The sequence below is a fragment of the Danio rerio genome, chromosome 12 (genome assembly GCF_049306965.1).
Source record: "Danio rerio strain Tuebingen ecotype United States chromosome 12, GRCz12tu, whole genome shotgun sequence".
NCBI classification, from domain to species: Eukaryota; Metazoa; Chordata; class Actinopteri; order Cypriniformes; family Danionidae; genus Danio; species Danio rerio.
The window spans coordinates 46,750,001-46,772,500 of NC_133187.1; the positions used below are offsets into that span (position 1 = coordinate 46,750,001).

The window sequence follows — 22,500 nt, forward strand, 5'->3', positions numbered from 1 at the left end:
TTAAATTCAAAGCTGTAATATAAACATCAGTGTAAATCCTATAAATGATGGAAAAACACATTCTGTAATTGTGTACCTGGGTCTCCACTGTTGCCATGACCTATTTTGGCTTTAGCAAACTCTTACTGGATGGATGGATGGATGGATGGATGGATGGATGGATGGATGGATGGATGGATGGATGGCTGGACGGATGTGCAGAAAATATGGATAAATGTATGGGTGGACAGATATGAAATATGAATGTGTGGAAAAACAATGAAGAAATGAAGGATGGACAGTGGGGAGGATGGGTGGATTAAACAAATGGATTGTTGATGGATGAAAATGATGATTGGATGTGTGCCTGGAGAGAAGTGATGGATGGACAAAACCAGATGAATGATGAATTGTTGAGTAAATCATAATTAAATAAATAGATGGATGGGCTGATGTGGAAAATGAGGAATGAATAAAAAAGTCATCAAATATTGGAAGGACCATTTTAAATTAGTGGAAAAAAAATGGATTAATAAAATGAAATCCATACATCCATCAGGTTTACCTTGCTTTTAGTTTTTGACAGATGGATGGAAGAATGGAAAATGTGACTAATAAATAAAACAATGCACAGAACAAATAAATGAAAGGAATGGAAGAAAAGTGGATGAATAATGAAAAAAGGCTGGAATGGAATGGAAGAATATTCATTAAACAGAAGGACGAGTGGAAGGCTGAAAGCATGCAGATGTGCAGCTCTCAGTGTGACATCAACATGATCAATTCATGTGCATCTGATGGAAAAGCCTTTGCATTTGCATGATGTGTTAGTGCTCAGATGACAAGAGAACTCAACAGATCTCATTCACTCTCTCACTCTATATTCACTCATTCATTCACCGGCTCATTCATTCTAATTCCCTGCCTTATTTATTCAGTACTTCATTTCACTCACTCCCCCATTCTCCCTTATTTACCGTCTCTTTAACTCAATTCAATCCACTTTATTGACATGGTTTTCATTCATTCACTTCCTCACTTATTCATGCACTCACTAAGTTACTCATTCACTACCTCAATGACTCACCCCCCTACACTCCCTCCTTCACCCAATCATTTAATCAACCACTTACAACCTCAACTATTCACTTCATCCATTACCTCTTTCACTCTTTCCTTTTTCAATCATTCCCTCCTTCACTCATTCATTAATTCACTCACTTCTTCACTTATTAATTCACTGCATCCTTCACTCCCTCACTCATTTACCTTTTCCTTCGTTTACTTGTCCATGCACCCGTTAATTAATTCATTCACTCCCTCCTTCAGTACCTCAATGACTGACTCCTTCACCCAATCATTCAATTAATCATTTGCTACCTTAACCATGCACTCCTTCACTCATTCAATCTATCCCTCCTTCACTTCTCTCACTCATTCATTCATTCACTCATTCAATTATTCATTCGTTCTCCTCTATCATTCATCCACTCCTTCCTCTCACTTTTACTTCATCACTCATTCATCCACTCCATCTTTCGTTCCCTCATTCACTTATTCATTCTCTCTTCTCCACTCATTCATTCTCTCTTCTTCAAACATTCAACCATTCTTCCGTCCTCTTTTTCTAATTTATTCACTCCTCCTCTTTAACTTATTCATTCCCTCTTCTTTACTCATTTATCCACTTCTTCATCCTCTCTTTCCCTCCCTCCTTGTCTCTCCTTCACTCCCTCCTCTCTTTCACTTATTCATTCTCTCTCCACTCATTCATCCACTCCCTCATCCTTTTTCATTCACTCTTCTCTTTTCCTCATTTATTCCCTCCCTCCTAGTCTCTTTTTCAATTATTCATTCTACCTCTCCTTCCCTTATTCATCCACTCCCCCTCTCTTTCACTCAATGATTCTCTCCTTCACTCATTCATCCACTTCCTCTTAGTCTATTTCAATCACTCATTCTACCTCTCCTTTATTCATTCATCCACTCCCTCCTCTCTTTCACTCATTTATTCTCTCTCCTTCACTCATTCATCCACTCCCTTCTCTCTTTCAAATATTCGTTCTATCTCTCCTTCACTCATTCATCCACTCCCTCCAATCTTTCACTCATTTATTCTCTTTCCTTCACTTATTCATCAACCCCTCCTCTTTTTTACTTATTCTATCTCTTCACTCATTCATTCACTCCCTTCTTTCTCCTTTACTTCTTAACTCTCTCCACTCATTCAACTACTCCCTCCTTTCCGTTTCACTTATACATTCCTTCTATTTTTCACTCATACATTCACTACCTCCTCCTTTTCCTTTCATTCACTCCCTTTTCTATTTCCTTCATTTATTCACTCCCTCCTCCTCTTTCACTCATTCATTCACCTCTTCACCTATTTTACTTGTTCATTCTCTCTCTTCTTCACTCATTCATCCACTCCATTCTCTCTTTCCATCATTCATTCATTCATTCCCTTATCTCGCTCACTTATTCATTATTTCTCTTCTTAACTCATTCATCCACTCCATCCTCTCCCTTTCCCTCATTCATTCACTCCCTGCTCTATTTCAAGTATTCATTCTCTCTCCTTCACTTATACACTTCCGCCTATCTTTCCCTCATTCATTTACTCCCTCCCCTCATTCACTTATTCATTTTCTCTCTTCACTTATTCATTCACTCCCTCTTTCACTCGTTTGTTCACTCCCTCGTCTCTCTTTCACTTAATCATTCTATCTCTTCTTCACCCATTCATCCAATACTACTTCTCTTTTTCCCTCATTCATTTACTCACTCTTTCTTAACCTCATTAATTCACTCCCTCCTCTTCTTTCACTTATTCATTTCGTCTCCTTCACTTATTCATCCACTTATTCATTTCGTCTCCTTCACTCATTCATCCACTATCTCCTCTCTTTCCCTCATTCATTCACTCTCTCCCCTCTCTTTTACTTATTCATTCTCTCTTCTTCATTCATCCACTCCCTCCTCTCTCTTTCCCTCATTCATTCACTCCCTCTTTCTTTCTCTCATTCATTCATTCCCTCCTTCTCTTTCCTCTATTCATTCACTCCCTTCTCCTTTTTCACTTATTCATTCCCCCTCCTTTATTCATTCATCCACTCCCCCCTCACTCTTTCCCTCATTCATTCACCCCAAGCTCCTCTTTCCCTCATTCATTCACTGCCTCCTCCTCTTTCACGTGTTCATTCACTTTTCTTCACACATTCATCAATTGCCTCCTCTCTCTTTCACTTATTCATTCTCCCCCTCCTCTCTCTTACCCTCATTCATTCACCCCCTGCTCCTCTTTCCCTCATTCATTCACTGCCTCCTTTTACGTTCATTCACTCTCCTTTACACATTCATCAATTGCCTCCACTCTCTTTCACTTATTCATTCTCCCCCCTTTTCTCTCTTTCCCTCATTCATTCACTCCCTCCTCACTTTCACTTATTCATTCTCTCTTCACTCATTCATCCACTTCCTCCTCCTCTCCCTTTCCCTCATTTGTTCACTACCACCTCCTCTTTTTCATCCGTCTCACCTTCACTCATTCATTCAGACAAAGACACAGGCAGCATCTCTGAGCTTCATCTCTGCCTTCATCTGTGTTGTGCTCCTCAGCCCGTTGCCATGGAAACTGTTTTCTTAAGGAGGTCGATCAAATAAAAGTCAGAGAGAAAGAATGAGACGCTGCAGAAGAGTTTCCCCGACTTCAGCTCTGGAGATTCCTCAAGGTCAGCCCTTCTTTTAAAACAGCACAAACTAATCAAGCAAACACTGAAGAGCAGCGAACAACAACACAAGAGTGACCAACTCCTCAGAGAGACATTCAGGATTCCAGCTCATTTGAACACAAATCAATCTGGGTTCCACAGGATGCGCTTCGGTTGGAAACACTCACACAACTCTTAATGGAGCATATTATTAAACATGCTAGGGTTACACGGACACTACTATCACACGGACTTGACTGATGAAAAGTTCGGGGTACGATTTGCTTTTCATTTTTTTGAGAGACGTGAATAATGTTAACCATACTCACTGAAGCTAAGAGACAACATGGGAAAAACTAGGTTGCTGTCGGAAATGGTGTTAAAACAAGATCCTGACTCTCTGTGGTCATTCGAAATCCCATGGAACATCTCATTAGGTGTAGGGGTGTAACTCCGGTGTCCAGGCCATTTCCCCTCCATCATCCCTTTCCCATTATGGCCTCCTAATTATCCCAATCCACTGAATTGGCTCTATCACTGTATCTCCACTCCCCCAATAGCTGGTGTGTGGTGAGCACACTGGCGCCGTTGTCCTATGACTGCTGTCGCATCATCCAAGTGGATGCTGCACACTGGTGGGGGTGTGGAGAGATTGTGAAGTGCTTTGGATGTATGGCCATATGCAATAAATGTGCTTTACAAATAGACATTTACTTAATTTAATATACAGTAAGACATATAGCGTACTCACAATATTAAATCAATGCTTAATTTAACATTCTGATTTTTTGTTTGTAATGAGACAACAAACACAAGGAAACTGCTGAATATATTTTCAGTGTATATTAAAGGGCCATGAAACCCCCTCGTTTCAGCAGGGTGTTTTCACACCTCTACTTTGGAAAAATTCAGAAAAGTGGGCGTGTCCAGCTCTGTTTAGAGGGGAGTGTCGAAGGAACTAAAGAAGGATGGTCTGGGATTGTCTATTTGGGCACCCACTGAGTTTCAGAGTCAAAACACACACACACGGGAGAAAGTGACTGTGTTTACATGGACATCTGTAGTCAAATTATTTGCCAAATTATTAAATGGTGGACTTTAACTGCAGTTTGGCTCTTTCATTTAGGGAATTCAGTCATGTCCCTCGCGACAAACGAGATATTTGATTCAAGGAACTGCTCTAAGCGTGTATTTTTCATGCAATGTTTGATACCGCACGGCGAACGAGAGAAAAAAACCCTCCGCATTTCCCGGAAACTTAGAGGCACACAGCAGGTAGTGTCCAGAAAGCCGCGTGTGTTAATCCGGTCACTAAATGCAGTGAAAATCCTACACGAGGTTAAAGTTTGGTTGTTGTGCTAACATGTTTACACTCGGTGCAATAGTTAACTTAGTTCGATACGAACAAACTGAATAAACAAAGAGCACTGGTCGCTCACTTACCAAATCTGTAGAGACAGGACAATCACCAGCAACTAGAGCCGCGTCTTTATTAAGAGAAGACTACAAGCAAATCCGGATCTCAGCGTTTGCAGATGAGAACAGCTCTCAGGTAAACAATAATCCTCCTTAGACACGTAAGTTAAGTTATTGTTGTCGAGCGTCGCGTACACTGTTAATTCACACGTGACTTCAGCTGCGCTCTCACAGAGAGAAACTGAAAACAAAACTTAACTGCAGCAAACTATAAAAGCAACACTTCACGCTTGTTTTTCCGATACAACGTGGCGTCTCTGTCGTCTAAACACTGTGACTAATGAATATTAATGAAGTTTCACAATAGAGCACGCTGATTGGTTTGAACCAAGGTTTACTCATGCAATAATGCAGCACACTGTAAGACGTAATAAGACACACTCTGGTACAAACGTCCAGTCTGCACGCTGGAATACACGCTATTATCTCATGACCGTGACGCAGCTTCAAAAATTCGTTTCAAACAGGAAATACGAATTTGCTTGAAATAACGCAAAAACAACCAATTTACACTTTTTAGTGAAATATAGGTGTCCTAATAGTGTTTTTAGCAGTGTGGGACACATATACGACTGTCAACAGCTCAAAAAATGTGTTTTGGTGTTTTGTGACCCTTTAATATTATTATAAAATTAGTATATAAAACCGCATCATACTTTTTGATTTGAACCATCATAATGTATTCACCAATTTAGACCCAAAACAGATCCACCAAAAAATCATGATAATAAATTTGCATTTATGGGGAGCACGGGGGCTCAGTGGTTAGCACAGTGACCTCATAGCAAGAAAGTCACTGTTTCGAGTCCTGGCTGGGTCAGTTGGCATTTCTGTGTAGCTTGCATGTTCTCCCTGTGTTGGTATGGGTTTCCTCTGGGTGCTCTGGTTTCCCGGTATAGGTGAATTGAATAAACTAAATTGGCTGTAGTCAAAGACTATAGTGTACAGAAGACGCGTCACTCGTATAGTTTTAAATGGGGAAAAGTGCAGTGCTAAATATGGCGAATGCAGCACCGCCTACTAGTAAATGAGACAATCGTTGATCGCCATAGACCAGAGATGCCCAAATTCATGCCCAACTTTGGCCCACGGTAACCTTTGGTTTAGTCCTCCATCTCATCTGAAAAGAGAGGGAGAATGCTGGGGAGGTGGTTGGGGGCAAATGCCTTTGACAGAAATCATAATTTTGAATTTAATGTAAACTTTACTGTCTTTGTTTTATTGCTGAGCAACAAAAAAAGCCAACTAAAATTAAATGTTTCAATTTAATGTTGTTAATAAATCTGACTTTTAAGATGTAAATACAGTCAGTTGACAGATGCATAAGACATCGGCGAGCAAATCAAGGCAAGGGCATTTTTTACTCAAGAGCTTTTCTCATCTGGAAATGGTGAAATCCGGATTTGCTGCTCGTCTCCTTTTAATAACGAGTTGGCTCCAGTTGGTGTTGATTGTCCTGTCTCTACAGATTTGGTAAGCGGTCAGTGGTCTTAGTTTGTTTATTCAGAGGCAAAGTTAGTTTGTATCATCAGCAGTACTCTTTCAGTGCTTTAAGACAGACCTTAGTCAAATGATTTCTAAGTTACTCAGTTTACAGAGCGTTAATATCACTACAATATTATGGACTGAAAGATCTGCTGTAAATGCAGCTCTCCAAATGTGAACATGTAAACAGCGCAATCAAACTATTACCGACCGTCGTGATGAATTTTTGACGCATTTAGTGACAGGATAGTCTACACACACAGCTTTCTGACCTATCGATGGCATCTGAGTTACCGAGAAATGCAGTTTTTTTTTCTTTTATATGACGTGCGATATCAAAGTCATTAAACAGTCTCTGTCTTTCTCCTTTGCATCTGTGTGTTTGTTTTGCCTCTGTGAATATCAGCGTGAGCCAAAATGGAAACTCCCATTTTTATTAAAATCCTCCCCTCTTCCCCTCCCTTGACACCCCCACCTAAACCGAGCTAGACACACCCACTTTCCTGACTTTTTCTAAACTAGAGGGGGGTTTCATGGCCTTTTAAAGATGACCCATGAGTGAGATGACTTTGTCATAATGCATGAGTATGTGTGTGAATGTGAGAGTGTATGAGTGTTTCCCAGTACTGAGTTGTGGATGGAAGGGCATCCGCTGCGTAAAACATATGCTGGATAAAAGACTAAGCCAAAGGAAAATGCATGAATGAACGGATGAATTAATGAAGGGATGAATTAATGAATGAACGAATGAATGAATGAATTAATGAACGAACGAACGAACGAACGATTAGAAAAAAAATGTCCTATATAAACATTTTTTTGTCTCGTCTTGACACTTTGCAACGTCAGATCAAGAGAGAATCATCATAAAAGTCTTTTAAAACAATAAAAAAAACAATAACCAGGCAGTTAATATATGCAATGATCATAAAGCAGTAAAATTCATGATAAATGACGCTGATAATCGAACACCTGCAGATCAGAAACTGCACCGAACATCATTTTCCAGCCACACTTTGGCTTCAACACTTGCGTCAATGGAGCACCTGCAGAGTGAATGTCAATGTCTATTAATACAGCAGATCTCCTGGCCAGAGCTGAACATCAAGCAGGAGAAACCCTGACTTTCATTATATTAAGCAGCATGAACAGTAAAAAGCCAGAATTTGATTGTATTAATAATAAAAGTGTTGAAAGCGAGGACAGGATGTGCGCTGGCTGAACATCTCACTCGTCTAATGCTTCAGTGTTCCTGCTTGAGGTCGAGGCGCTTTTATTACGGCGCTGGAGCGTGTTCATTTACCACTAAATCACACTAATTCAATAATGGCTCCGTCAGCTACAGATGCAGGAGCTCAGACTCAGTCCTCACTGACTGACTGAAGACGAGCGGGTGCTGAAGACACACAGACATCTGGAGACATCCGCAGCATCTGTAGCACACACACGCAGAGACATTTTATTTCATCTCATTTTCATCCACTTTTCTGGGGCCGGGTAACGGGGGCAGCAGTCTTATACTGAGTTCGGACTGTATGATTTTAGCCCCGATGTTGACTCGATGACAGGTTTTGAGAAATCACCGACAAATGCCTGAAATCGCAGGTAAACCAGTGCTTGTGCACGTGAGTGACAGTCACACAGTATGAACTATCAAAGATGCCTCCTGAGAGAATCGGCGATGAGTCGCTGACAACGATGAGTCGACGATTCAGATCATGCTTTGTGAAATGAGATTTGACTGAAAATAACATCGGCGATCAACTACAGCCAATGAGAGAGCAGCATTCACTAGTGTGTGTACCTGCAGGCCAGCGAGAGGCTTGGGGAGACGTTAAAAGCGGTCATTTTCAGTTTATTTTGAACCAAGAAATGGAGGAAAACTAGTGGAAATTTGGCAGGAGCACTCGCATCTGATGTGTCAACTGAGCAATATGACAACTAGGTCAAAAGAGAATAAAGTTGAGGAGAAATTGCCAATTCCCTTCAAACCCAGGTGAGCAAATATGTAAATTTTCTACCCGATTAAAGGCTTCTTTCTCATTATGTAATTCATAACAAAAGATATACGACGTGTTCTTGGTTGTGACACATAGTTTGGACAAATTACTTATTTTGTCGCTGCTGTGTTCACACTGCAAAATGGATCAGCAACAAAATGCTAGCCCGGATAGTCCACAAAACATCTGTGACACGACTACTTCATACTACTATGAAAATCATGCAGTCTGAGCTCGGCAATAGGAGTGAACTCTAGACTTCCCTCTACCCAGACACTTCCTCCAGCTCCTCCGGTAGGGATCCCGTGGTGTTCCCAGGCCAATGAGAGACATAGTCCCTCCAGCGTGTCCTGGGTCTTCCCCCGAGGCCTCCTCCCGGTGGGACATGCCTAAAACACCTCCCTAGGTAGTTGTCTAGGAGGCATCCGAAACAGATGCCAGAGCCACCTCAGCTGACTTCTCTTGATGTGGAGGAGCAGCGGCTCTACTCCGAGCTCCTTCCGGGTGACAGAGTTTCTCACCCTATCTATAAGGGTGCGCCCTGCCACCCTGCGAAGAACACTTGTCCGTTTGGTCATGACCCAAAGCTCATGACCATAGGTGAGAGTAGGATCTTAGATTGACTGGTAAATCGAGAGCTTTGCCTTTCGGCTCAGCTCCTTCTTTACCACAACAGACCGGTATCGACCGCAGTACTGCTGTCACTGCACCAATCCACCTATTAGTCTCACGTTCCATCCTTCTCTCTCTCGTGAACAAAACCACAAGATACTTGAACTCCTCCACCTGGGTTAAGGACTTTCCTCCAACCTGGAGTTGGCAAACCACCATGGCCTCGGAGTTGGAGGTGCTGATTCTCAGCCCAGCCGCATTACACTCGGCAGCAAACCGCCCCCGTGCATGCTGAAGGTCCATGTCTGATGAAGCCAACATAACATTGTCTGCAAATAACAGAGATGAGATCATGTGCTCCCCGAACCGGACCCCCTCCAGCCCAAGGCTGCGCTTTGAAATTCTGTCCATAAAAAAAAAAAGAATTGGTGACAGGGGGCAGCCCTGCTGGAGTCCAACAGGAAACAAGTCTGACTTTTTGCCGGCAATGTGAACCGAACTCCTGCTCTGTTCATACAGGGATGAGACGGCCCTTAACAGAGTGCCCATACTCCCCGAACACCCTCCACAGAATGCCACAAGGGACACAGTCGAATGCCTTCTCCAAGTCCACAAGACACATGTGGACTGTTTGGGCATACTCCCATGAACCCTCAAACACTCTGGTGAGGGTATAGTGCTGGTCCAGTGTACCACAGCCTGGATGAAAACCGCATTGTTCCTCCAGGATCCTAGGTTCAACTATCGGCCGGATCCTCCTCTCCAGTACCCAGGCATAGACTTTCCCATGCAGGCTGAGGAGTGTGATCCCCCATAGTTAGAACACACCCTCCGGTGGCCCTCCTTAAAAATCTTAACACACTTTATTTACTTGCGTATATATTTATTTATATATTTATTTTAGTCATTTATTTTTCCCACACGCAAAAATAGTCTGTCAGTTAATTGGATTTTAGATTTGATCCCATCTAATCGTTTGATGAAACTGTGAGATCAACTTTCTCTGAGCCGTGTCAGTAATCAGGTTGAAAAGCTGCCAGTAAGTAAACAGATAAGTGTAATTATATTATAGCTGACCAATATAGCTGACAGTGTTAAACTGCTTAATGTGTGTGGAAATGAGCTTAATTAAGGTGATCTGCGTCTCTCACACACTTGAAGCACTTCTGACTGCACTCTTTCTCAGCTCTCTGAACAAGGTTTCTATATTTAAATATTTTTTGTGTGTGTGTGTTTTAGTACTTTTTCATATTGCCTTTCAACATTTCTTTAGTTTATTCATTTCTATTTTAGTCTGTGAAATAATAAATGAAACAAAATATATCCTGCGCATTTATAATACATGATTTATAGTTAATAATACATATGTTTTCATGCATCGGTAATGATCACAATATTATATATTACAAATATCACAATATGCTGTTTGTATGTGTGTGTTTGCGTTTTTACCTTCTGTGTGTGTGTCTTTGTGTGTCTGTTTGTTTGTGTGTGTTTTGTTGGGTGAACTGTCCCTCTAAGAGTTCCCAGAGGTAGTCTGGTTCATCTACACAGCATTTCTTTTATAGTTACTTCATATTTTCCCCTTGTCTTATTATTATTTTTTTATCTGCCCTCATAAAGGCTACTAGTAAGAAAATGCATTATGCTGACGCTGCACACATTGATTTTATTTTCCTCTCTTCTCCTCTAGTACGGCCACACACTGCACAGGGCTCCTGCAGGCTTGACATTCGTATCCTTCACATGGAATTTGTCGAATCAGCATCTTCTATCATTATCTGCTGTAGTTTTGTGATTATATTGCTCTGTTAAGCACACATGTATACACTAAAAAAAATAATAATCATTTGCTACTTTTTGAGGTAAGTGGTTGCACATTTTATTCACCTTATTCTCCTTATTCTGAATGTTTAGAACTTCCGTTTACAGCGTTTACAAGTGGTAATTTCCGCTCAGAAAATGGGTTTCAATAGCGTTTTGAGTGAATCACAGAATGTTTTTGTGTCACAACTTTGAAAGGTGTGTTAAAGCCGTTATAATCTGTCAGATCTGTGGTTCAAGTGCGAAAGAAAAAAGTTCTCCCAGGTTATGTGTCTGCCGTAAGAAATACAGTGAATGTGTGTGTGTGGGTGTGTTTTCCCGACCTGTCAGCTGTTTGCTCAGCGGCTCTTTAATGCACGCACACACACACAAACACACACACACACACACACACACACACACACACAGACAGAGAGCAAACCAGATTACGGTCATGAAGCTTAACAGGTATGCAAGTCATGCAATTTACAAAAAATGACCAATAAAATTCCGTTACTGATGCTCTGCTGGCTGACTAGCATGATGATTCTCATCAGGAGCCGTTTATTTTTCATTCAGTTGGTGTTGTGTCGTGTAGTGTTTACCCTGGTTTTTGTTTTCTGTCATTTCAAACGCCATTTTATGTTCACTTTGTGACACGTATTCAATCAATGTGTTAGTGGGACAGTACAGTAGGCTACGTGTGTGTGCAAGAGTTTTTTTTAATTTCATTGCCATTTCAGCTTCCATGGAGAAACAAGATTTTGAGTCAGAAAAAATAATAAAATAGTGTCCTTCAGCCTTTTCAATGTGTTCCAGAGCTAAAAAGAGAGCCTTTGCTTTACTGTAAAAATGGAGCTTTGATCTGGAATGCGAATGCCGTAGTGAGATCGTGTGTGCGTCAAACATGTTATGTTGAGTTACATTTGTGAAGTTTCACAAACTAATTTCGAGAGAAGCACGTGATATGATTGTGCACTGCTGGCCACTCATCCGTAATCAGTAATAATCCAATCAGAATGATCCTAGCTTAATATAAATGGATCACTTTCTCCTTATTGCTCTATCTTCTTTTTGCAAGAGTCCCCCCTTCCACCCCATCTCCTCCTTTTTCTTCCCTTCTAAAGGGGGAGCGATCGAGACCTACCTGATCTCGGATCCATGCTTCTAGACAGGGCAGGAGCCCTGGGCTCAAATATCTCCGAGCTCAGGGTTCTCTCCCGGGACAGCATTCCAAACCTGCTATAAATGCCAAGCATATCTAAGTGGGAACTCTTGAAGTTTGGGTTGGTTATATACTTGAAAGTAAGAGAAAATGTTGACTTAAGCAATGACGAGACTCCATTTAAACGGCAGAAGATGCCATCTGAGAATGAGGGAGAATGCCTCACAGCAGTTGTTTTCCATCCTATAGATTGCATTTTTTAAATGATCAGTCCAGGAGGTGGCGCTGATCGACAATAGTATTAGTTCAAACACAATAAAAGCGAATAGGTTAAAACTATCGTTTCAAAGCTGTCTAAATGTGACTGTTTATACTTATCAGCTGCCGACCGGAAGTTCTTAGCATTCTCTTTGTGCATAGACTAATAGCATGATGGGTCATTTTGCATTCTAAGGAAACGGTCTATACAGTATGGATGTAAGTAGTATGAATGGAATTCGAACGCACTACATCCGCCATCTTGTCATCATCGCGTGACCTACCTGCGACAGTTGCGTCGTTTCACTCCCATTTAAGAATTCTCTCATGGGGCATCATGGGATATCGCAGCATGCATGGAATGTGCACCTCAGAACCTCACCGGAAGTAGTAGGTCATCGGGGTACTTCTCGCATACGGATTTTCGAATTCCATGATTTCGGACATACTACTCGACTCGCGTACTGATTTTAGTGTACAATAGGGGTGTAATGATTTATCGTTGTACGATTTATTGCGATGCAAAAATGTCTTAATATGCATTGTGGAGTTATGACGATTTGATTACGATATGACGTCCGTTTTCTCTTATTAGATGAGCTGTTTGCACGTGAGCTACGTTTCACCTGCTGTCGCACGTAAGTTCAGATTGCAGCAGCAGTAATGTTAGCAGACCAAGTTGAGTGGAGTTGAAATAGGATGGCCCATCCTCTCAAAATCAGACGTCTTGCAACATTTCGGTTGTACAGTCATCGCTTTAGACTCGTCCGCTTCTTGACATGCATACTGGGTCAAACATCCTAAGTTTTAAAGTCTTCACAGTGATTTACATACTTTGCACAGCGACCTGGATACCTCCTTATGGTGTTAAAATAGTCACATGCTGTATTTATAAGGTACAATTCACCCTAAAATATCATTCTGTCTTCATATAATGATGTATTGGCGGCCGCAAAATCACACATGACGTGAGCTGACCGAGAGCTGTTACTACAGAGGGCGGACTATGATAGACGCGCGCGCGTCTGCTTCAGTGAACAGAACCTGCAGGTTGTGACTAACAGGTAATAAAGTAGTACACAACATTCAGTTTGTGGAACAGAGTGATCGTTCAGGAGCCGTGTGGGAAGTATGAACAGCAGTGGAAATGAAATGAAAAAGCGTGCACATTATTTAAATAATCATATCGCATTTTAGAGTTATGATTACGACGAGCATGAACTCTTTTGAGTACAGAGGTACACAAAAATGCACGTCAACATGATACACTTGATAGCGCCGACATCAGCGACGCCGAAGAAATAGTAAACCTGGCTAAACTGCTGAAAAGAGCCACGACTGTCCTGTGTAATGAAAAGACGGCCACCCTGTCACTTATCATGCCCAACATGAAGACAGCCATCCATAAAAACCTCTCAGACAGATACACATCAGTTCAGGATTATTTTATAGAATTGCTGATTACCTGGAAATGTGGATTGCACACACAAAAACGCAAGTGACCAAGCAAAGCCTTAAGCTCTTACTGTTAAATTCAATTGAATTGAATAATTTCAATAATTTATTTTCTTAAAGACGGTTCAGTTTAACAAGTTGAAACAAAAGAAATACATAAAAAATAGTTTACTTGGTTATTAAATTTTTTTTAATAAAATTTGCATTTCACTTTGATTTTCAATTTTTATTCCAAATATCGTGATGCATATCGAATCGTGAACATTATATCGTGATACACATTGTATCGTGAGCTGAGTGTATCGTTACACCCCTAGTGTACAATATAGTATGGAAGTATGCAGTTTCGGACGTAGCCCAAGACTAACATTCTATGCTAATGAGGAAGAGATGGTCACATGTGGGAGGGGCTTTCCCCTCTGATGACACGTATAAAGGGAGAATGTCGATTAAAGTGTTTCTGTAAACTGTTTTTATGAAGTGTGATTATAAAACACAACATTAATACATGTGTACCATTAGAAGCTAATTATATTCACACACTGCTGCCACACAACTGTGTTTAAACCCCTTATAAAAGTGATTTCTGCATAAAAGATGCCCTTTAATCCTGATTAAAATAACTCCCCCTCCCCCTTCAGGGTCTTATTCTCTATGTGAGGGCGGGAGTACCCTGTCAGTCACCTGAGATCCACCAATAGCAAACCACAGTCATCCAAACTAATTCACCAAGCGACAAAACCAAGTTCCTCTCTACATTTGTGTCGTGTTCTAAAAGCCGTTTCACTCAGATTGCACTGATAACACGATAAAAGACACAACTTACAGCCTTTCATGACAATTTTAAATAACTCAGACAAAACTTCAGCTTTGAATCCATTTCACAAACTTTCCTGACTCCCAGTTCTTCCTCAGAAACAACTTTGTCACCCAGCGGACTGATAAAAACCTCTTTTCTTTTGCTGCCAGAGTCTGCAAGTCTATCTGAAATAATGTGGCGACGTGATGGGGATTTCAAATGTGACAAACACTTGGAACTGCCTTAAAGTTTACCAATTAAAGCGACAACCGGTGTCTAATGTCTGTCAACCAATCGGAATCAAGTGTTATGTATTAAAGCGGTGGTTCTCAAAGTGGGGGTCGGGACCCCTGGGGTAATTACATTATATTAAAGGCAGCAATAGCGTCAGATGCATTTTGATTTTATAACATCAGGTTATACTTTCTGGCACATTTAAAGCACTGACACAAATTTAATTGGTGTGTCTGCGTCATTGCATGCAAGGTTTCTGTATTTATAACCACCTCAGAGGATATTGGGGGTCGTGAGTCACTGGCATTGTTATTTTGGGGGTTGCGGGCTGAAAAGTTTGGGAACCCCTGTATTAGAGCACCATCAGAGTATAATATGCATATAATCATACAGACTGACTCTTGGCCCAGGAAAAATGGTGGAACTCAGGGAAATTAGAGGTGGCCCAGAGATTGCTTCAACATTAGGTGTGGTAATAACTGAAATGGTCTATGCTGTAAAGTGGATCAAACATCATGGCACAGAGTATCGTCCTGACTTTATTATCTGCACAGAAGTAGCACGTGAGATGCCAGTGTTTTGTAAGATCATGACTCTAGCTGTCAAAGATGAAAATGTACTGTTATGTGGCACACTAATGGAAACTGTATGTTTTGATGAGCATTGCTATGCATTTACAGTCAGACTGCATGCAGACAAAGTTTTAACAGTTGTCAATGTTAATGAGCTGTGTTATTTCAAACCATTTGATCTTCAAAGAAAATATGGTACAACCGATTCTAGGGATGTAACTGTATCAGAATTTCACGGTACGATAATACCTCGGTATGAATGTCACGGTACGGTATTTATTGAATCATTTACAGGAAAAAACAAAACTTATGAAAATACTCCAAAAAAGTGCCAAAAGTGTCAATGACATACAAATTAGTCATCTATCTGTTAGCTTTGAAACAGGAACTTCAATTTTAATAACAAAAAAATATTAAACCATGTAAAAAAAATAAAGTTTCAATTTAGTATTGTTGAAAACTCATCTCACTCAACATTTAATCACTCACTCACTTAGATAGAGATGGGTTTAAAGGAAAATTATCATATAAATATAATCTGGTAAAAGCTGGTATCTCTGGGTATTTACAATGTCCCCTGCAACAGAAAAAAACCCTCTCATTTGGGACTGAGGTTTCTGGGACAAGAGAGATATGACTTGGCCCAGGTTGACAGCAGTGGGTAACGTTGTGCATTGTCTTTCCCCCACTTGAGAGGACAAATCATGAGTGAGATAGAGATCTCATATCTGCATCAATCTGAACAGTGTGCTGACAACACCGCTATTCAGTACGCGCGCGACAACACAGCTGATAAGAACTCGCGCGACAACACCGCTATTCAGTACGCGCGCGACAACACAGCTGATAAGAACTCGCGCGACAACACCGCTATTCAGTACGCGCGCGACAACACAGCTGATAAGAACTCGCGCGACAACACCACTATTCAGTACGCGCGCGACAACACCACTATTCAGTACGCGCGCGGCGACAACACCCGCTTTAGAGTTTTCCAGCTCTTTTTCATCCCCGCTTCTAGCAGCACACTCCATTTCCGCATTACTGGATCTGTAGCGACAACAGACCGCAAGGGATGATGGTCAAGCATGGGCTGATGGGAATAGTAGTTTTCGCTACCTCCCGTTCGCTTCATTCACCTGAGCAAATTTTCTCAGAAGACCTATAGTTTTACCGAGTCATGCGACTTCGGTAATATCGAAAAAAATTCATATTGCGGTATGACGGTATTTACAACACCGTTACATCCCTAACCGATTCTGTACTTCATATTGTACCATATTGCCATTTTATGCAGACTTGATATTTTTGCACTGTATTTTTGTAAGCCTGAATGTTTCAATAAAAGTTTAACTGATATTGAGTTTCGTTTTCAGTTTTATTTGTTGTTTAACGCTTTTTAGTATGTTCGGTAGCATTATAAAATTGCACCAGAGTGAAATAATGACAGTTAAAGCAGCACCATATGTGTTGTAAATCAACTCTTTATTAGTGATGCATTAACATTTGACCGGAGTTAATTTCTGTTTGGTGTTAAATTAAGGAACACCAGTCAGAGTTCATTTCTCTTTAGAGTTAAACAGCTTAACAATTTTCAGTGTTGACCAGTGTTAAATTTTAACTTAAACTTGAGTTAATTTTACTCTGAAAATAATAACACAATGAAAAGTGTTAATTTAACACCAACTCTGAGTGGGACCAAATACACTCACGTGCAATGTTAAATTGAACCCTTTAAGAGTTTATTCAACACAGCAAAACTTACTGTGTATACACATGCATACATAAAACACTACCTGACGATTAAGAGCAACAAATAATAACTTGCTTTCTAGTTGATCATTTGGAAAAGTGTCAGATTTCTCTGATGAATCATCTGTTGAGCTGCATCCCAATCATCACAAATATTGCAGAAGACCTACTGGAAACCGCATGGACCCAAGATTCTCACAGAAATCAGTCAAGTTTGGTGAAGGAAAAATAATGGTTTGGGGTTACCTTCAGTATGGGGGCATGCGAGAGATCTGCAGAGTGGATGAACATCAACAGCCTGATGTATCAAGACATTTGTGCTGCCCATTACATTACAAACCACAGGAGAGGGCAAATTCTCCAGCAGGATAGCGCTCCTTCTCATACTTCAGCCTCCACATCAAAGCTTCTGAAAGCAAAGAAGGTCAAGGTGCTCCAGGATTGGACAGCCCAGTCTTCAGACATGAACATTATTGAGCATGTCTGGGGTAAGATGGCATTGAAGATGAATCCAAATAATCGGGATGAACTCTAAGTCCTGCAAGAACTCTTTCTTTGCCACAGGTGACTATTGATAAGTGATTTGAGTCATGTCAGAGATGTATGGATGCAGTCCTCCAAGCTCATGATGGAGTCAGACACAATATTCATTCTGTTTCCACATGACTTTATATTCTATACTGGACATTATTTCTGTTGTGTGACAAGTTTTTTTTTTTTTTTTTTTTCTAAACAAAGTCAGACTAGGTCCTAATGAAATAATTAAAAATCAAGGCATGATCATATTTTATTTTGGTAAAAGAAGCGTAATCTAGAGGCCTTTGCCTTTCATATAAGCCACTTCTGATACCAAATGATCAACTAAAAGTTATTACTTGTTGTTCCTAAAACTTGGATAGGCGACAATACCTGTCAGGTAGTGTACTGTTTAAGTCAAGTGGGAAAAAAAAAAAAAAAAATTATCAAATATATCAAGTCATGTTCAACAGAGCAAGACAATTTTCACAGTATTTTCCTTAAACACATTCTTCAGGGGAAAGACTTATTTTTTTCAAGTCTGGCTGTATTAAATACACTTTTTTATAAAAAAATAAATAAATAAAATAAAATAAAATAAAAATACAGTCAACATTACAAGCCACATTTTTGGGTTGCCTACAGATTAAACCAATGTTATCCAATAATTTAGCTTAATTGCTGAGCTTAATTATCCTAACCTGCCTAGTTAACAAAATCATCTACTGTAGTTAAGTCTTTAAATTGCACTTAAAATGATTAACAGTGTCTTATTATTGTAAGAAGTAAAATATATATGTACTTACTTATTCAATTAATGTTTAAAAAAGTGTTGAAAAACTCATTCTCTCCATTAAGCAACACGTGGGAAATTATTTTAAAAGATTAAAAATTTCATAGTGAGGGAGCCCCCACACACCCAACAAAAAAGCATTAGAGTGTTTTCCCTAACTGACAATTAAATGACAATTAGTCAGAATAACAAATTCAAAACACAAAATACCAGCTGCAAGTGGCAAAAGAGAGGAGAAAATTTAATTAAACTGAAGAAGAGCAAAATAGTGAAAACACTGAATTACTGAACAGTTTTCAGAACAGAATGAAACAACGCATAAATGAATGCATGAATGAATGTTTGAATGTGTGAATACATGAATGTGTGAATGAGTTAATGTGTGAAAGAATGAATGCTTGAATGAATGAATGCATGAACGCGTGAATGAATGAGTACATGAATATGTGAATGCATGAATGTGTGAATATATGAATGAGTGAATCAATGAATGCATGAATGAGTGAATGTGTGGATGCATGAAAATGAATGTGTGAATGAATGCGTGAACCCATGAATGCGTGAATAAATAAATGTGTGAATGAATGAATGCATGAAAACGTGAATGTGTGAATGAAAGTGCAAGAACGAATGAATGCATGAATGTGGATGTGTGAATGAATGAATGCATGAATGTGTGAATGAATGAATGTGTCTCTGTGTGAATGAATTAATGCAAAAATGAATGAATACATGAATGAATGAATGAATGAATAAATGCATGGATGAATGAATGCGTGAATGCATGAAAGTGTGAATGAATGAATGCGTGAATGAATAGATGTGTAAATGAATGAATAAATTAATGTGTGAATGAATGCATGTGTAAATGAATGAATGATTGTGTGAATGAATGAGTGAATGAACGAATGAATGTGTAAATGAATGAATGAATAAATGTGTGAATGAATGTGTAAATGAATGAATGCGTGAATGAATGAGTGAATGAACGTTTGAATGTGTAAATGAATGAATGAATGAATAAATGAGTGAATGAATGAATATGTGAATAAATGAATGAGTGAAGAAATGAATGAATGAATGAATGAATGCGTGAATGAATTTGTGAATGAATTTGTGAATGAAAGAATCTGTGACTTAATGAATGAATGAATGAATGAATGAATGAATGTGCAGATCTTAAAGATACAATGTAAATCAGCAGGTCACCAAATGACCTAAAGCTGGATTTTCCTGACCATTTCCCTTCTCTCTCTCTCACTCCTTTTTCTGTCTGCTTTTCTGACTTCCACCCCGCCTCCTCTCTCTCTCTCTCTCTCTCTCTCTCTCTCTCTCTCTGGCTGGTGGGTCTCTCAGTTGTTGGAGCGTCTGCTTCAGGATGGATGTCTGGTGTTTGCACATGCCATCGCTGAGCTCTGGACCTCGCTGCACCCTGTCGGCTGTGTGTGTTTGAGTGCGTGAGTGTGTGAGCGTGCGTGCGTGTGTGTGTGCATGTGTGCGTGTGTGTGTGTGCATGCGTGAGCGAGCGAGCGAGAGTTGCGGGGGAGCCGGTCGGGAGCACACACACGGCGTGAGTTGCCTTGCGTGTGTGTGTGAGTGTGTTTTGGAGCAGATCTTAGTGGAATCTCTTATGCTGGATGTGTGGGGATTGAGCGAGCACGCGGAGAAACTTCCAGCATGGCAGACTCTAATCTAAAGCCCTGACGGATGGAGAGGGAAGACATGTGCTGGTCATCTCTCCCACACCTTCATCATCATCATCATCACTGATCCGTGTCTGAGGTGAGTCTCTGCTCTTCATCACCTTTAAACTCCTGCAAATCAAGCTTCACGCTGCCAACACAGACACATTCACTGGAAACTTGCTGCGGTGAGGAAACTGATCAGAAGCAGATCATCTGATCCTGTGGCATTTCATCCGACCAGCGCAATGCTTCATTTAGCATTTTTATAATCTTTTTATTTCAACCCACGCACAGATCGAGAGAGAGAGAGAAACGGCTTATGGTGGCTTGAACTGTAAAACAGTTGACTTGTTGGATTAAGAAACTGTGTTTTTAGGCTATAGGTTAAATCAGGGACAGCATTAAACCACTAGTCCACTCAAACGTGTACATTTCAGCATTTTCTCACAATCTTTAGTTTTTCTGTGAAGCACGAAAAGGAAATATTCAGCAAAATGCTCAAGCTGCACATTTAATATCCTATAAAAGTCCTCTGTGTTTTTCAGTGATAGGTTGCCACTGGAAGGCCATTTGCTGCGAAAAACATATGCTGGATAAATTGGGGGTTTATTTCACAGTGGCGACCCCAGATTAATGAAGGGACTAAGACGAAAAGAAAATAAATGAATGAATGAATTCCTCTGCATCTGACTCTATCTGTAATGATAGGTGTTTGTGACACAAACGTGGGCCGTTAATTAATATAAGTTAACCGAATCCCAACTAAATCACTTTACTTATCTGTATAAATAAATAAATAAATAAATAAATAAATAAAGTGAATAAAATTAAATAAATACAAATAGAAAATAAGTAAAAAAAATAAAAATAAGTTTAAAAAATAAATGAACAAACGAGTAAAAATAAAAAAGTAAAAAAAATGAAATAAGTAAAAAAATAAATAAATAAAAATAAAAAAATAAGTGAAAAAAATTAAAAATTAAAAATAATAAATAATAATAAATGAATAAATAAATATACAAAAGTAAAAAATGAATAAAAAAATGAATAAAATAAAAAACTAATAAAAAATTACAATGAAATGCAAGCAAAAAAACAATACAAAATAACAATAAAAAATGTTACGTAAAAAAATAAATACATAAAAAAAATAAAATGCAAATAAACAAATAAAATAAATAAAAAAACTAAATATATTTTTCCAAACTATTTTTTTATTTCATATATATATATATATATATATATATATATATATATATATATATATATATATATATATATATATATATATATATATATATATATATCTTTAAAAAATACAATCAGATTTCTTCTCAAAAAATATTATATAAAAAGATAAAAAAAATTGCAATAATATATTTATAATCAACAAATCAAACTTCATGTCAAAGGTTTTAAAGAGAGAAAATATCTCAATGCAAATGACTTTCAAGAGCATCAGTGGTCAATAAATGCTTTGATTGTAGTAAAACAAGCTGTGTAAATATGTTTCTAAAGAACAAATATTGTCATGGAGGTCGACAGCAGCATAGGGTTAAGCAAATGATTCTGACTTTTGGCTGAACTATCGCTTTAAATGTGTCAATGGCTCCAGTGGCCTGATGAAAGACCCCTAACAAGAGCTTAATAGAGATAAATACTGCCTGTTATAGCTCAGGACACAAACCTGCCGGACAAACGTGAGGAAAATGCTCCCTAACATACACACACACACACACACACACGCGCACACACACGGCTCAGGCAAGCAGAACATTCTGCTGCAGAAACACAGACTGAGCAGGAGAATAAAGAGAGAGAATTTATCTGAGGTTCACCTAAAGAATCACGGCTGTTTTCCAATTGGCTGTTTTGTGAACACGTCACTGCTGTCTCACACACTCCCATCATAAATACACCTTCTCAAGTAGATGCCAGAGAGAGAGAGTAAGAGAAATGCACACTGACCTGTATTTTTCAGTCCCTTACAGATACAGTAGAACTTATTACAGATTACTTTTTTATTAATTATTACTGGTTCATTATTATTGTTTTTTTATTATTATTATTTATTATTATTAAAATTATTATGTTATTTATTTATTTATTATTAGTATTGTTTACATTTGCTGTGAGGAATCACTTCACAACGTGGGACAGTAAAAGTGTAACGGGTGGCTGACGTCAAACTCCAGGGGCGTTTTCT

At 39.3% G+C, this 22,500-nt stretch overlaps 2 protein-coding genes across 4 annotated transcripts in view; one reads left to right on the forward strand and one right to left on the reverse strand.

Annotated features, from left to right (window-relative positions):
* The window catches only part of dock1 (dedicator of cytokinesis 1), a 525,870-nt gene that overhangs the window by 245,380 nt on the left and 257,990 nt on the right, over positions 1–22,500 (reverse strand).
* Positions 19,964–22,500, forward strand: part of insyn2a (inhibitory synaptic factor 2A) — a 75,102-nt gene continuing 72,565 nt past the window's right edge. The window contains exon 1 of the mRNA XM_002664032.8: positions 19,964–20,391. The gene's annotated coding sequence lies outside the window, so the exon portion shown is untranslated. The remainder of the gene's footprint in view (positions 20,392–22,500) is intronic.